At 45.9% G+C, this 14,512-nt stretch overlaps 1 protein-coding gene and 1 non-coding gene across 2 annotated transcripts in view; one reads left to right on the forward strand and one right to left on the reverse strand.

The window, feature by feature from the left end:
- LOC124553767 (insulin-like growth factor 2 mRNA-binding protein 1) overlaps positions 1–14,512 on the forward strand; it is an 885,110-nt gene that overhangs the window by 659,437 nt on the left and 211,161 nt on the right.
- Trnac-gca lies at positions 1,692–1,765 on the reverse strand. The gene has a single exon. It is a non-coding gene; the product is annotated as a tRNA-Cys (tRNA).

The raw sequence follows: 14,512 nt of genomic DNA on the forward strand, positions 1-14,512 counted from the left end.
CGAATCCTGCCTCGGGCATGGATGTGTTTGATGTCCTTATGTTAGTTAGGTTTAAGTAGTTCTAAGTTCTAGGGGACTGATGACCTCAGAAGTTAAGTCCCATAGTGCTCAGAGCCATTTTTTGCAGCGCCCTAGACCGCTCGGCTAATCCCGCGCGGCTTCTCATTCCATTGCGTACTTGTTTCCGTTATCTTCTATACTACACTGTTCCAGTTCTTTCTACGTCAGGTGCGAGTTCCATCGAGCTATGTTACACATCATGCGAAAGTTACATTTGCCGGATCCTGCCCACTCGTCTACTATAGGGTGTCTAGGAAGCTGTTTTCTCGGATAGCCAGACAACATTCAAGCAAATCTTATTATTGGAGTTTATTACAATAAATTAAATGGACAATACTTTGCGTTTCTACAAATATGGGTCGCAAGCAAATTGCGACATTCAAATAATCAGTCTCCTTCTAGATATATAATTTCCATGCAAGCAATTAATGTAGATCACAAGCCACGGCTAAATCGTTTGGATGATGATGGTGTTTGGTTTGTGGGGCGCTCAACTGCGCGGTCGTCATCGCCCGTACAAATTCCCAACGTTTACACAATCCCATCTAGCCATTGATGATGACGACATGGTGAGGACAACATAAACACCCAGTCCCAGGGCAGAGAAGAATCCCCAACCCGGTCGGGAATCGAACCCGGGACCCCGTGATCTATAAGCAGCAACGAAATCGTTTGGATCATGGCTCGTCTTCTAATGCGGCTCTTCTAGTGCGGGTGAGGCTAGCTGCAGCGGCGCTTATATTCTCTTCGTATAGGTGCCGCTCCAGTCGTCGTGTCGTCCTAGTCAGCGTGCTATTGGCTGGCGTCGTCTCACAGCCATCACTGCTGTGGGGTTCCAGGACGACGTGCCGGCGCTGATGTTACGCAGGAACAAAAATGGTTCAAATGGCTCTGAGCACTATGGGACTTAACTTCTGAGGTCATCAGTCCCCTAGAACTTAGAACTACTTAAACCTAACTAACCTAAGGACATCACACACATCCATGCCCGAGGCAGGATTCGAACCTGCGACCGTAGCGGTCGCGCGGTTCCAGACTGTAGCGCCTAGAACCGCTTGGCCACCCCGGCCGGCTTACGCAAGAACAGCTTTCGTCCTTAAGTTTTGCACGTCAGTGTAATACCAGTTCGGATCGTCCTCAGGTATGCAGACACAGTCTCCGTAGTGGCGAGCCCCGTCCACATACCGTACGGTCGTCGGACGGGAAAAACTCTGTCCGGGCCACTTTCCGTAACCCTGTTAAAACTCCTGTTTGACACTGTGAGCTATCGAAAAGTTGGCTATTTGCGCGGACTAACGCGCGTTGCCACGGTTCGCACGGTTACCCCTATCGGAGATTCGAGTCCTCCCTCGGGCATAGGTGTGTGTTTTGCCCTTAGCGTAAATTAAAGTTAAATTAAGTAGTTTGTAAGGCTAGGGACAGATCACCTCAGCAGTTTGGTTCCATAGGAACTGGCGGGTCTTAGAGGGATCCTTTCCCGATTTATTCACACATCAAAGTCACCCCCTGCACGATCACGCCTTAGGAGGGCGTGAACAGGAGAGCTGAAAAAGCAAAAGCACTAGAATGAGATTTTCACTCTGCAGCGGAGTGTGCGCTGATATGAAACTTCCTGGCAGATTAAGACTGTGTTGCCGGACCGAGACTCGAACTCGGGACCTTTGCCTTTGCGGGCAAGTGCTCTACCAACTGAGCTACCCAAGCACGACTCACGCCCCGTCCTCACAACTTTACTTCTGCCAGTACCTTGTCTCCTACCTTCCAAACTTTACAGAAGCTCTCCTGCGAACCCTGCAGTTTTATATTAGCGCACACTCCGCTGTAGAGTGAAAATCTCATTGTGGAAACATCCCCCAGGCTGTGGCTAAGCCATGTTTCCGCAATATCCATTCTTTGAGGAGTGCTAGTTCGCAGGAGAGCTTCTGTAAAGTTTGGAAGGTAGGAGACGAGTTACTGGCAGAAGTAAAGCTGTGAGGACGGGGCGTGAGTCGTGCTTGGGTAGTTCAATTGGTAGAGCATTTGCCCGCGGAAGGCAAAGGTCCCGAGTTCGAGTCTCGGTCCGGCACACAGTTCTAATCTGCTAGGAACTTTAAGCAAAAGCAGTGTTTACTGCTTCGGCTCGCGTTGAGTCGCACTGCACTCCAAATGGGTGGGATAACATTCGTGGGATTACTGGTCGAGGATGCGCTCAGAGAATAGTTGAAGCGTCCGTGGAGTGTGAGCAGTGTCAAGACCGTCAGGAGTATCTTTCTGGGAATTGTCCTTTGCGACCGCAAAATGTGTGCGAATCGAGGCCTCAGGAGAAGGGATGGCTTCATTGACGCCCTCTATGCCATCTCCTGAGGCCTTTTAGTGTCGATTCTGAGCGGTGGCGAGTCTGAAATGTTTTCGTTACCCACAGATTTCAGAGCTGGGTGTTGCGGTTCTGACCTCCTCGCAGAGACGTCAAAAGAAATGGTGAAATGTGGGTAAGAGGGGGTGCGACGACCTTCCCATCATGCAACACGTCCGCGGGAATTGTGGTAAAATTTGGTGACAATGTGACCTCTTTAACCCACCTTACACTTGACATGAGCTTCTGAGCTATGGCCTATGTCGACACATTTTTATCTGGAGCGTCGCCGAACCCGAGGCTCACATCGTTTTTGCATCACTACAGAGGCGGGCTATACGCACCTTTCAGCCGAATTTCAAACTTGCACGTCGCAGTGGGGAACAATTACGGTGTTTCGTAAAGTGATGTTTTAGTAGTTTTGCGCAGTGTAGGTATCAAATTGCGAAGAAGAAGAAATAAATTTGTTAGTAAACTGTCCAAGGGTTCAAAGGTCCAACTGGAGGCGTGAGAAAGACGATAAATTAAGTAGATGCTTCCGTCATGCGGGAAAGGACTGAGTACGCACAAGCTTTGTATTTATTTTTTATTGAACAGCAACAACACTATAAATTTCTTGAAAAGTAAGCAAGTACGAATATCTACCTATTATTTGAATTGATTCAATCACACCAATTAAAATATAAAATTACACTAAACATCCTTATTTCTCGTTGCTTACTTTCGTAGTAGCTGTAAGTACATGGCTTATCTATCATGTTAGAGGTTTTTTATGTAATGAAATGAAATGATGGTAGGGCATTATTGCCCGGGTTTGTTTGGCCCCCTGGTGCGAGTCACTCCATTTGACACCGTGCCGCGTCGATGAAGACAGGATGGAATGGTCAGGACAACGCAGACACCCCGTCTACGAACGAAGAAAATCGCCTACGCGGCCGGGAATGGATCCCGGGGTCCCGAGGCCTAGACGCTAACCACTAGACCACGAAATAACCTGTGAAAGGAAAATAATTTTCCCTCACTCAAACTACATAGTGTGTCCCACAAGGAAAGGTCAGTATTCAAGGATATGACAAGAACGAACATTCGAAGCAAAAAAGTGTAGTAAACATGGGCTCTAAGGCCCATACCGTACTATACTACCTGTGAGCACTTCATCGTGAAAGAAATATTTTCTGCTGACAGTTCTTTGTTTTCTATATTTTGGGAAGAAGTAGTACGCACCAAAAAAGGTGTCTAGTAAATATGGACTCTAGAATCCGTTCCTTAAGAACTATGACTACTTGTTCAGTTGAATAGACGTGCTTCATGGTAGTGGAGATGGACAAATGCTCATAGCTCTTGACGTATGCACGGTAGAGCGCATGTTTACTGGACATTTTTTCCTTGTTTTGGTCCGTATTATCACTTCTCGAAGTATGGAACGCAAAGAGCTAGCAGTGTCGAAGGTGAAAAAGAACTCATAGACGTTAAGGTACGCGTTTGAGAGCCCATGTTTACTAGACTTTTCTGCTTCGAATGATCGTTCTTGTCATACCCCTGAATACTGACCATTACCCCTGGGACACCTCAGATGACAGATTTTATCAAGTAGCCTATTTGACAGGTGAATCTACAAAGTGAGTCAAAAAGGACTTTACAACTTTGGAGTAGTATAGAAATTTATTGAGATGACATACAGAATCGATAGATGTGTCATTTTGCAGCAAACAACATCAATTTTCACTTAACAGTGTCTTGCGCCATTTCGGTTCCGTGTGACTGCCATGAAAGATGCGGCAAACGTCCCACCTGTAATCAATTCCTTCAAAAATGGTTCAAATGGCTCTGAGCACTATGGGACGCAACTGCTGAGGTCATTAGTCCCCTAGAACTTAGAACTAGTTAAACCTAACTAACCTAAGGACATCACAAACATCCATGCCCGAGGCAGGATTCGAACCTGCGACCGTAGCGGTCTTGCGGTTCCAGACTGCAGCGCCTTTAACCGCACGGCCACTTCGGCCGGCAATCAATTCCTTCCCACACTCGTTGCAAAAATCGGGCGTAACTTGTGCAGCGGCAGCGTAGCTTCTCTTTTTCAGGGCGCCAAATTGTTTGGTAGGGGAGGAAGAAACACACTGTTAATGGAACCCTAGAAAAAGAAATCCGGTGGTGTTTAGGGAGCGAGGTGACCTTCGCAGCCTGTAAGCGATTATGGAGGAAACCTCGAACTTCCGTGAGGTGGTGCTGGTAGTAAACCATCCCATCTCGTCATCTTCGTAGATCTGTGGAATTAAGAAGTTTTCAAGCATAGCCAGATACACAATACCAGCGACAGTTTTCTCCGTGAACAAGAAACATGATTTACGTTGTCGCTGTGACCAACGTCTCAGCAAAGTTCTTGTGTCAAGAGTAAATTGTAGGCTTCCTTTAGGTTCTTTACCATGTTCAGTGCGAAATTTACGCCGAACAGACGTTGCAGAGTTCGTTCCACGACACCAAAACTCACAGCAAGCGCGCTCCGAACCAGTGAAAGTAGCCATTTTAACTGTGCACTACGCTGACGCTCCCGGCGTCGGAATGGGGTACTAATGCACTACGTGAATCAAACTTGAGGTTGTTTGCTGCAAAATGACACATCTATCGAGTCTGTAAGTTATCTAAATGCATTTTATATCATTCCAAAGATGTAAAGTCCTCTTTGAATTACTCTGTATATTTTGCATTTCATTAACTACATTTCCTTATGCGTACTTTAATAAAATGGTTAGCCCTGAGCACTATGGGACGTCATATCTGAGGTCATCAGTCCCCTAGAACTTAGAACTACTTAAACCTAACTAACCTAAGGACATCACACACATCCATGCCCGAGGGAGGACTCGAACCTGCGACCGTAGTGGTCGTGCGGTTCCAGACTGAAGCGCCTAGAACCGCTGGGCCACACTGGCCGGCCTTTAATAAAATCCTTGAAATGTTATGCATGTGTCATTACAGCATGAGGTGTTGAGGTATAGCAGCTACTGGAATTCAGTCACTAACGTATGTGTGTGTGCTGTCACCGCCAGACACCACACTTGCTAGGTGGTAGCTTAAATCGGCCGCGGTCCATTTAGTACATGTCGGACCCGCGTGTCGCCACTGTGTGATCGCAGACCGAGCGCCACCATAAGGCAGGTCTCGAAATACGGACTAGCACTCACCCCAGTTGTACGACGACTTTGCTAGCGACTATACTGACGAAGCCTTTCTCTCATTTGCCGAGAGACAGTTAGAATAGCGTTCAGCTAAGTCCATGGCTACGACCTAGCAAGGCGCCATTAGCCTTACATAGTTTGATAGTTATCGTATGAAATGTCTCATCCAGAACGATGTATACAACAAGGAAAAATTAAAAGTTAAGTATTCCAGCAGCTACATACTTTTCTTTATAACATTAATAAGTATCCTGTTTCAGACCTCTATCTAGCCTACTTGAGATTACGCGTGCCTTTCGGCTACTTCAGTGTGGCGTAGCCGTCTTGTTACGCCACAACAGTGTGCCCATTTCCTTATAAACAGAGAGTCTTCAGGCCGTATCGGTCGTGGCTAATTAATGTTCTTGATTTTAACTTGCTTCGCGATTGGAATGAGAGGCCATCGAAAAGCCGCAACCGACATACGTACAATGCTTTGTGAGAATGGTACGCCAGGCTGGAGCCGTAATTCAGTGATGATGAAGTTGCGCACTATCTCAGTGACGAGTCCGGCCTGATGAACATTACTCATCGCGTAGTTTGCCATATACCGTTATGACGTCGTTTGCTTAGCGCGGGTTTCCAAATAGCGTCATCTGCTAACGGTCAGCGAGCTGCTGCTATTTCTGTCTACACAGTGTCCCAAAAGTAGTGTATCCATTTATACACCGGCGGATTTGTTTCATAATGGTGTTACAACTGAAATACTCGTAGCAGTTTACAGCCCGACGGAGTGGCCGAGCGGTTCCAGGCGCTCCAGTCTGGAGCCGCGTGACCGCTACGATCGCGGGTTCGAATCCTGCCTCGGGCATGGATGTGTGTGATGTCCTTAGGTTAGTTAGGTTTAAGTAGTTCTAAGTTCTAGGGGACTGATGATCTCAGAAGTTAAGTCCCATATTGCTCAGAATCATGTGAACCATTTGAGCAATTTACAACCTATAGTCAGGAGTCCATTAGGCCTATACCCACCAGACACGTTTGATAGTAACGAATCCGCAGCACATGTTGAATAACATTATGCCAGATTCGCAGATCATCAGGCTAATGTTGTGTTTAAGGGCAGCAAAAGTCCTGTGGACACTAAAAACTAAACTTCGTGGGAACAGGCCACGAAGGCCCAACGGCACCGACCGGCCGCCGTATCATCCTGAGCCCACAGGCGTAATGGATGCGGATATGGAATGACATGTGGTCAGCACACCATTCTCCCAGCCGTATGTCAGTTTACTTATCAATGAAGGAGCTCCTCAGTTTGCCTCATAAGGGCAACAGCGCTAAGCAGAGCGGATGGTCACCCATCCAAGTAATAGCCCAGCCCGACAGCGCTTAATTTAGATGATCTGACAGGAATCAGTGTTACCACTGCGGCAAGGCCGTTGGCCCTTTGGACACTGCAAAGGAGAAGATAAAAGGCAGAGGGTCCGCTGACTGCGGCAACGAGTTTATGCGTCCATTGCGAGACACGAGTCTCTTGTGACATGGTCTGTTCCGCGATGTGGCAGTTTCCCTCGTCTTGCTGAGGGCACAGTTTACTATCTTCCACAGCCAAGAAGTCCGCAGATCATGATCTAGTGGCTAGCGTCCCTGCCTGTAGATCGCGGGATCCTGGATTCGATTCCAGGCCGATCGGAGATTTTCTCGGGGAATAGATTTTATGTTTTTCTCCTCATTTCGTCTCATCTTTATCAACGCTCAAGTCGTCGATGTGGAATTACATACTAAGGAACCGCGTGTAGCATTCGAGGATTAGCTTCAGTGGATTTGGAGTAACAGCCAACCAATTGTAAAATACAGGTTTATTGAACCTTGACCATGGTTTATACGGTTTTAAAACTGTATTCTTCAAAAGGTATTGTACTTATTAACAAATATTATGACATCGTGAGAGAACAGATAGAACAGATATGATATGGTTAAAATAAACAAAATTAAAGGAATTGCTTATTAATAACTTTAGCGAAGCATACTCATGTGGAATCGTATTTTCTGTGTCCAATGTGGGAGTTGTTCACTCTATCTAGTACATGCGCGTGTTATCCACACTCACCATCTAAAACACATGATTTAAAAGTAGTAGCTCTCTACTGTAGAGCCTCGTCTTGTAACTTTTTAAAATCTCACATTCCACATTGGATCCAGCCACTTGAGATATCTGTATACCAGGTGGTCCATTGATCGTGACCGGGCCAAATATCTCACGAAATAAGTGTTGTGACTTGGCAAGACAGCCAAGCCACTAGGAGGTGAAGCCGAAAGGCACGCGTTTAAGCTCACGCAGGCTGGCGTGAGGTCTGGAACAGGTACAGTAATTATATCAAGAAAAGTACGTAGCTGCTGGAATACTTAACTTTAATCCATAATTGATGAACATCGGTCTGACGGTACAGGCATCACAAGATTAACAGCAAATGATAATGGCGCCTTGCTAGGTCGTAGCAAATGACGTAGCTGAAGGCTATGCTAACTATCGTCTCGGCTAATGAGAGCGTAATTTGTCAGTGAACTATCGCTAGCAAAGTCGGCTGTACAACTGGGCGAGTGCTAGGGAGTCTCTCTAGACTAGACCTGCCGTGTGGCGGCGCTCGGTCTGCAATCACTGATAGTGGCGACACGCGGGTCCGACGTATACTAGCGGACCGCGGCCGATTTAAAGGCTACCACCTAGCAAGTGTGGTGTCTGGCGGTGACACCACAATAAGCGCCAAACGAAAAAACTACAAAGAACGAAACTTGTCTAGCTTGGAGGGGGAACCAGCAGTGGCACACTACATGGCGCTGCCATAGGTCAAACGGATATCAACTGCGTTTTTTTAAATAGGAACCCCCATTTTTTATTTCATACTCGTGTAGTACGTAAAGAAATATGAATGTTTCAGTGGACCATTTTCTTTGGCTTTGTGATAGATGGCGCTGTATCAGTCACAAACATATGGCTCACAATTTTAGAAGAACAGTTGGTAACAGGTAGGTTTTTTAAATTAAAATACAGAACGTAGGTACGTTTGAACATTTTATTTCGGTTGTTCCAATGTGATACATGTACCTTTGTGAACGTATCATTTCTGAGAACGCATGCTGTTACGGTGTGATTACCTGTAAATACCACATAAATGCAATAAATGCCAAAATGACGTCCGTCAACCTCAATGCATTTGGCAATAAGTGTAACGACATTCCTCTCAACAGCGAGTAGTTGGCCTTCCGTAATGTTCGTGCATCCATTGACAATTGCCAGGCGTTATCGGTGGATCACGATAGCAAATATCCTTCAATTTTCCCCACAGAAAGAAATCCGGGGACGTCGGATCCGGTGAACGTGCGGGCCATGGTATGGTGCTTCGACGACCAATCCACCTGTCATGAAATACGCTATTCAATCGTGAAATATGCTATTCAATACCGCTTCAACCGCACACGAGCTATGTGCCGGACATCCATAATGTTGAAAGTAAATCGCCATTCTGTCACGCAGTGAAACATCTTGTAGTAACATCGGTAGAACATTACGTAGGAAATCAGCATACATTGCACCATTTAGATTGCCATCGATACAATGGGGGCCAATTACCCTTCCTCCCATAATGCCGCACCATACATTAACCCGCCAAGGTTGCTGATGTTCCACTTGTCGCAGCCATCATGGATTTTTCGTAGCCCAATAGTGCATATTATGCCGGTTTACGTTACCGCTGCTGGTGAATGACGCTTCGTCGCTAAATAGAATGCGTGCAAAAAAATCTGTCATCGTCCCGTAATTTCTCTTGTGCCCGTTGGCATAACTGTACACGACGTTCAAAGTCGTCGCCATGCAATTCCTGGTGCATACAAATATGGTTCGGGTGCAATCGATGTTGATGAAGCATTCTCAACACCGGCATTTTTGAGATTCCCGATTCTCGCGCAATTTGTCTGCTAATGATGTGCGGATGAGCCGGGACAGCAGCTAAAACACGTACTTGGGCATCATCATTTGTTGCAGGTCGTGGTTGACGTTTCACATGTGGCTGAACACATCCTGTTTCCTTGAGTAACATAACTATCCGACGAACGGTCCGCACACTTGGATGATGTCGTCCAGGATACCGAGCAGCATACATAGCACACGCCCGTTGGGCATTTTGATCACAATAGCCATACATCAACACGATATCGACCTTTCCCGCAATTGGTAAACGGTCCATTTCAACACGGGTAATGTATCACGAAGCAAATACCGTCCGCACTGACTGAATGTTACGTGATACCACGTACTTATACGTTTGTGACTATTACAGCGCCATCTATCACAACGCGAAAAAAGTGGTCCAACCAAAACATTCATATTTCTTTACGTACTACACGAATATGTAATAAAAAATGGGGGTTCCTATTTTAAAAAAACGCAGTTGATATCCGTTTGACGTATGGCAGCGTCATCTAGCGGGCCAACCATAGCGCCATCTGGTTTCCCCCTTCAAGCTAGACGAGTTTGGTTTTTTTGTAGTGTTTTCGTTTGATGCTTATTACGTGAGGTATTTGGCCCGGTCTCTATCAGTGGACCACCCTGTATATACGTAATGTCGCATCGTATCCTGTATGCCACGTACAGAACTAGTAACTTGCGCCGACTGGCTGAAGATTAGAGTCACTAGTTTTCGGTAGCCTCTGGCAGATAGCGCTCAAGGCCGTCCTGTATGCACGTAATTGGAATGAGCAGCGTGTGTGATATTAAAAGTATATATTCATTACTATAGTTAAAATAATAGCTACTAAGTTTAAAAAGGAGAAAAGGAAGGGGGTAAAAAAAAGGGTGCCATTGAAGTCATATGCCTAACAAAGAGCCCGTAGGCTCAGGTAAACACAGCACACTATTTACAATATCATAAAAAAGGCACGAGAAGCATTCGTGCGTGAATACGCAATTGTAACAAGCTTCAGAGTCAAATAAACAACGCTTCAAGGGAATATTCGTTTTGTAAATAAAAACCGCTTTTTCTTGCTACAGTGTATTTTATGTATTCCAGACGCGTTTCGCCTTTTACTTTAAGACATCGTCAGTGGAATAGATCTTCGCGTTTTTGGTCGGCATATGCGTTTCCTCTCTTCTGGTCACATGCTGGAGATCGCACTATAACTTCATTCTCGAAACAAAAGCACACACTTTTTACTTTTCACGTTAGGGGCTTACGACTAGGAGAAACGGTTTATTTGTATGCTGAATTTGTTATTATATCTCTTTTGGTATCTCCTCAGTTTATACGTCTCCCTCGTGCATCGAACGTCTAAGGAAGCTCACCTCGTATCATAGTACGCAAGTGATGTCTATATTAGAGAAAAAGTGTTCCCCAGTACGAGGAAGGAAACGCTCTTTCGCGCCGCGGTTGTGGTCGCACTAAGAGCGTCAGCCAGCGCAGCGCGTCGGCCGCATAGGCGTGGCAGATCGAACCCGTTGCTGGGATAGGCCGCATCTCGCCTATGGGTGTGGTCTATGCAGCCCCCCTGCTGCGTGTAGTCAAATGGGGCAGTCAAATGAGATGGTTGGCTCGCTTCTTGATGCGTCTAGTCAAATAGGGAAGTGTTGGGAGTCTATTGCAACATGTTATGAGTACGAACTTCGTAAACGTGGCCGCTGGTCACTGCATAATACGCCCGTAGGTGGCGTTTTGTCGTGAGACATAAAGGCCACGGGAAAAAAGGGAGAAGTGCGAGCGCGAGCACTTCAGTATACCACCAAGCAATATAATAAACGCAGCGTGATTACATTTAAAACTTCGAATTTACCGGGTGCGATCAGCAGAGCAAAGTTCTTGTTTGTATCAATTTCTTTATCAGGTTTATTCTGTTTCAGAATAACACTATAATGGTTCAAATAGCTCTGAGCACTATGGGACTTAACTTCTCAGGTCATCAGTCCCCTAGAACTTAGAACTACTTAAACCTAACTAACCTAAGGGCATCACACACATCAATGCCTGAGGCAGCATTCCAGCCTGCGACCGTAGCGGTCGCGCGGTTCCAGATAACACTCTAATATTATGAGTTTATATGCAGTAGTTCTGCAGAGATGAAGAGGCATGCACAGGATAGTAGGCTAGCGAAGAGATCTGCATCAAACCATACTTCGGGCTGAACAGAACTGCAACAACCAAAAAGTAAGGTAATGCTGTATGATGGCCAAATGTTAAACTTAGGCCAGAGACTCTTGAAGAGATGGGTGGGCATTTCTATCCAACAAGGAGAGGTTCCCAGCCGTGGAACCGGCTTTTTAAAACAGTCTATATGGTGCGGTAGGGTAAGGCCCAAGGAACCACACTCAGCAACCATCCACACTGGTAAGCCCTCGTTTACGAGTAATCGACAAAAAAAAATGGAATTTTGCGTGGTGCTGTATAGACTCAAAAATGGTAACAAAGTGATGACTTCCTCCATAGCAGCGTGACAGTTAAGGTACTGAATTTACATCCAAAAGGTTGTGCCTTTTTTAAAAAAGCTGGTTTTTTCACCCATCTCAGTATTTATGAAGCCGTATCTCGTAAACTACACATCGTACAATGATATAATTTTGCAGATACATTCAGTGGTAAGCGCGAGTATAGTCTGCAAAATCTGTTGCGATTGTAGTTGGTAGTAAGTAAATAATGAATTTAAACGGCATATGTGATTTGACGTGTAACTGCATGAACAACAAAAATGTAATAAGCGACATAACTCTTTCCTTTCATTATTTCCTGGGGTTTGTCGCAGAGAAAAATCCCGTAAATATTTGAAATTACGTGCACAGTTTGTTGGAAATCGCTGAGTGATCTCACTCTCAAATACCCGATGAACATAGTCTGGGTAATTTGTGCACCGTGAGTTCTGCTGCCTCACTTTAATACTTGGCTCTGAGCACTATGGGACTTAACAGCTGAGGTCATCAGTCCCCTAGAACATAGAACTACTTAAACCTACCTAACCTAAGGATATCACACACATCCATGCCCCAGGCAGGATTCCAACCTGCGACCGTAGCTGTCACGCGGTTCCAGACTGAAGGGCCTAGATCCGCTCGGCCACACCGGCCGGTTTTAATACTTGATTTATTGTGTTAAACCCTTAACATTTGGTTGTAGCTCATAGTGAGTACATTTTGAGAGCATTTTAAATTTTTAATTCGGTCAGTAATTATGACCAGTACTGAAAATTAAATTACACAAAGGTGACAAAAGTCACGGGATGGTGATATGCAGATATACAGAGGGCAGTAGCATCTTGTGAGCAAGTTATAAGAGGGCAGTGTACGAGGTGCATTCAAGTTCTAAGGCCTCCGATTTTTTTTCTAATTAACTACTCACCCGAAATCGATGAAACTGGCGTTACTTCTCGACGTAATCGCCCTGCAGACGTACACATTTTTCACAACGCTGACGCCATGATTCCATGGCAGCGGCGAAGGCTTCTTTAGGAGTCTGTTTTGACCACTGGAAAATCGCTGAGACAGTAGCAGCACGGCTGGTGAATGTGCGGCCACGGAGAGTGTCTTTCATTGTTGGAATAAGCCAAAAGTTACTAGGAGCCAGGTCAGGTGAGTAGGGAGCACGAGGAATCACTTCAAAGTTGTTATCACGAAGAAACTGTTGCGTAACGTTAGCTCGATGTGCGGGTGCGTTGTCTCCGTGAAACAGCACACGTGCAGCCCTTCCCGGACGTTTTTGTTGCAGTGCAGGAAGGAATTTATTCTTCAAAACATTTTCGTAGGATGCACCTGTTACCGTAGTGCCCTTTGGAACGCAATGAGTAAGGATTACGCCCTCGCTGTCCCAGAACATGGAAACCATCATTTTTTCAGCACTGGCGGTTACCCGAAATTTTTTTGGTGGCGGTGAATCTGTGTGCTTCCATTGAGCTGACTGGCTCTTTGTTTCTGGATTGAAAAATGGCATCCACGTCTCATCCATTGTCACAACCGACGAAAAGAAAGTCCCATTCCTGCTGTCGTTGCGCGTCAACATTGGTCGGCAACATGCCACACGGGCAGCCGTGTGGTCGTCCGTCAGCATTCGTGGCACCCACCTGGATGACACTTTTCGCATTTTCAGGTCGTCATGCAGGATTGTGTGCACAGAACCCACAGAAATGCCAACTCTGGAGGCGATCTGTTCAACAGTCATTCGGCGATCCCCCAAAACAATTCTCTCCACTTTCTCGATCATGTCGTCAGAAGGCTTGTGCGAGCCCGAGGTTGTTTCGGTTTGTTGTCACACGATGTTCAGCCTTCATTAAACTGTCGCACCCAGGAACGCACTTTCGACACATCCATAACTCCATCACCACATGTCTCCTTCAACTGTCGATGAATTTCAATTGGTTTCACACCACGCAAATTCAGAAAACGAATGATTGCACGCTGTTCGAGTAAGGAAAACGTCACCATTTTAAGTATTTAAAACAGTTCTCATTCTCGCCGCTGGCGGTAAAATTCCATCTGCCGTACGGTGCTGCCATCCCTGGGACGTATTGACAATGAACGCGGCCTCATTATAAAACAATGGGCATGCTTCTATCTCTTTCCAGTCCGGAGAAAAAAAATCGGAGGCCTTAGAACTTGAATGCACCTCGTATTGGCGGATCTGTCATTCGTACTCAGGTGATCCATTCGAAAAGTTCCTGACGTAATTGTGGCCGCACGAAAGGAATTAACTAACTGTTAGCTGGAGCTAGATGCATGGGACATTCCACTTCGAAAATGATTTGGGAACTGGATATTACGAGATCCACATTGTCAAGAGTGTGCCGAGATAACAACATTATCACATTACAGGAAATACATCTCACCACGGACAACGCAGTGGCCGACGGCCTCCACTGAACGACCGAGAGCAGCGGTGTTTGCATGAAGTTGTCAGTGCTAACAGACTAGCAATACTGCGTGAAAATAAACGCA

This window comes from Schistocerca americana, chromosome 11 (assembly GCF_021461395.2).
Source record: "Schistocerca americana isolate TAMUIC-IGC-003095 chromosome 11, iqSchAmer2.1, whole genome shotgun sequence".
Lineage (NCBI taxonomy): Eukaryota > Metazoa > Arthropoda > Insecta > Orthoptera > Acrididae > Schistocerca > Schistocerca americana.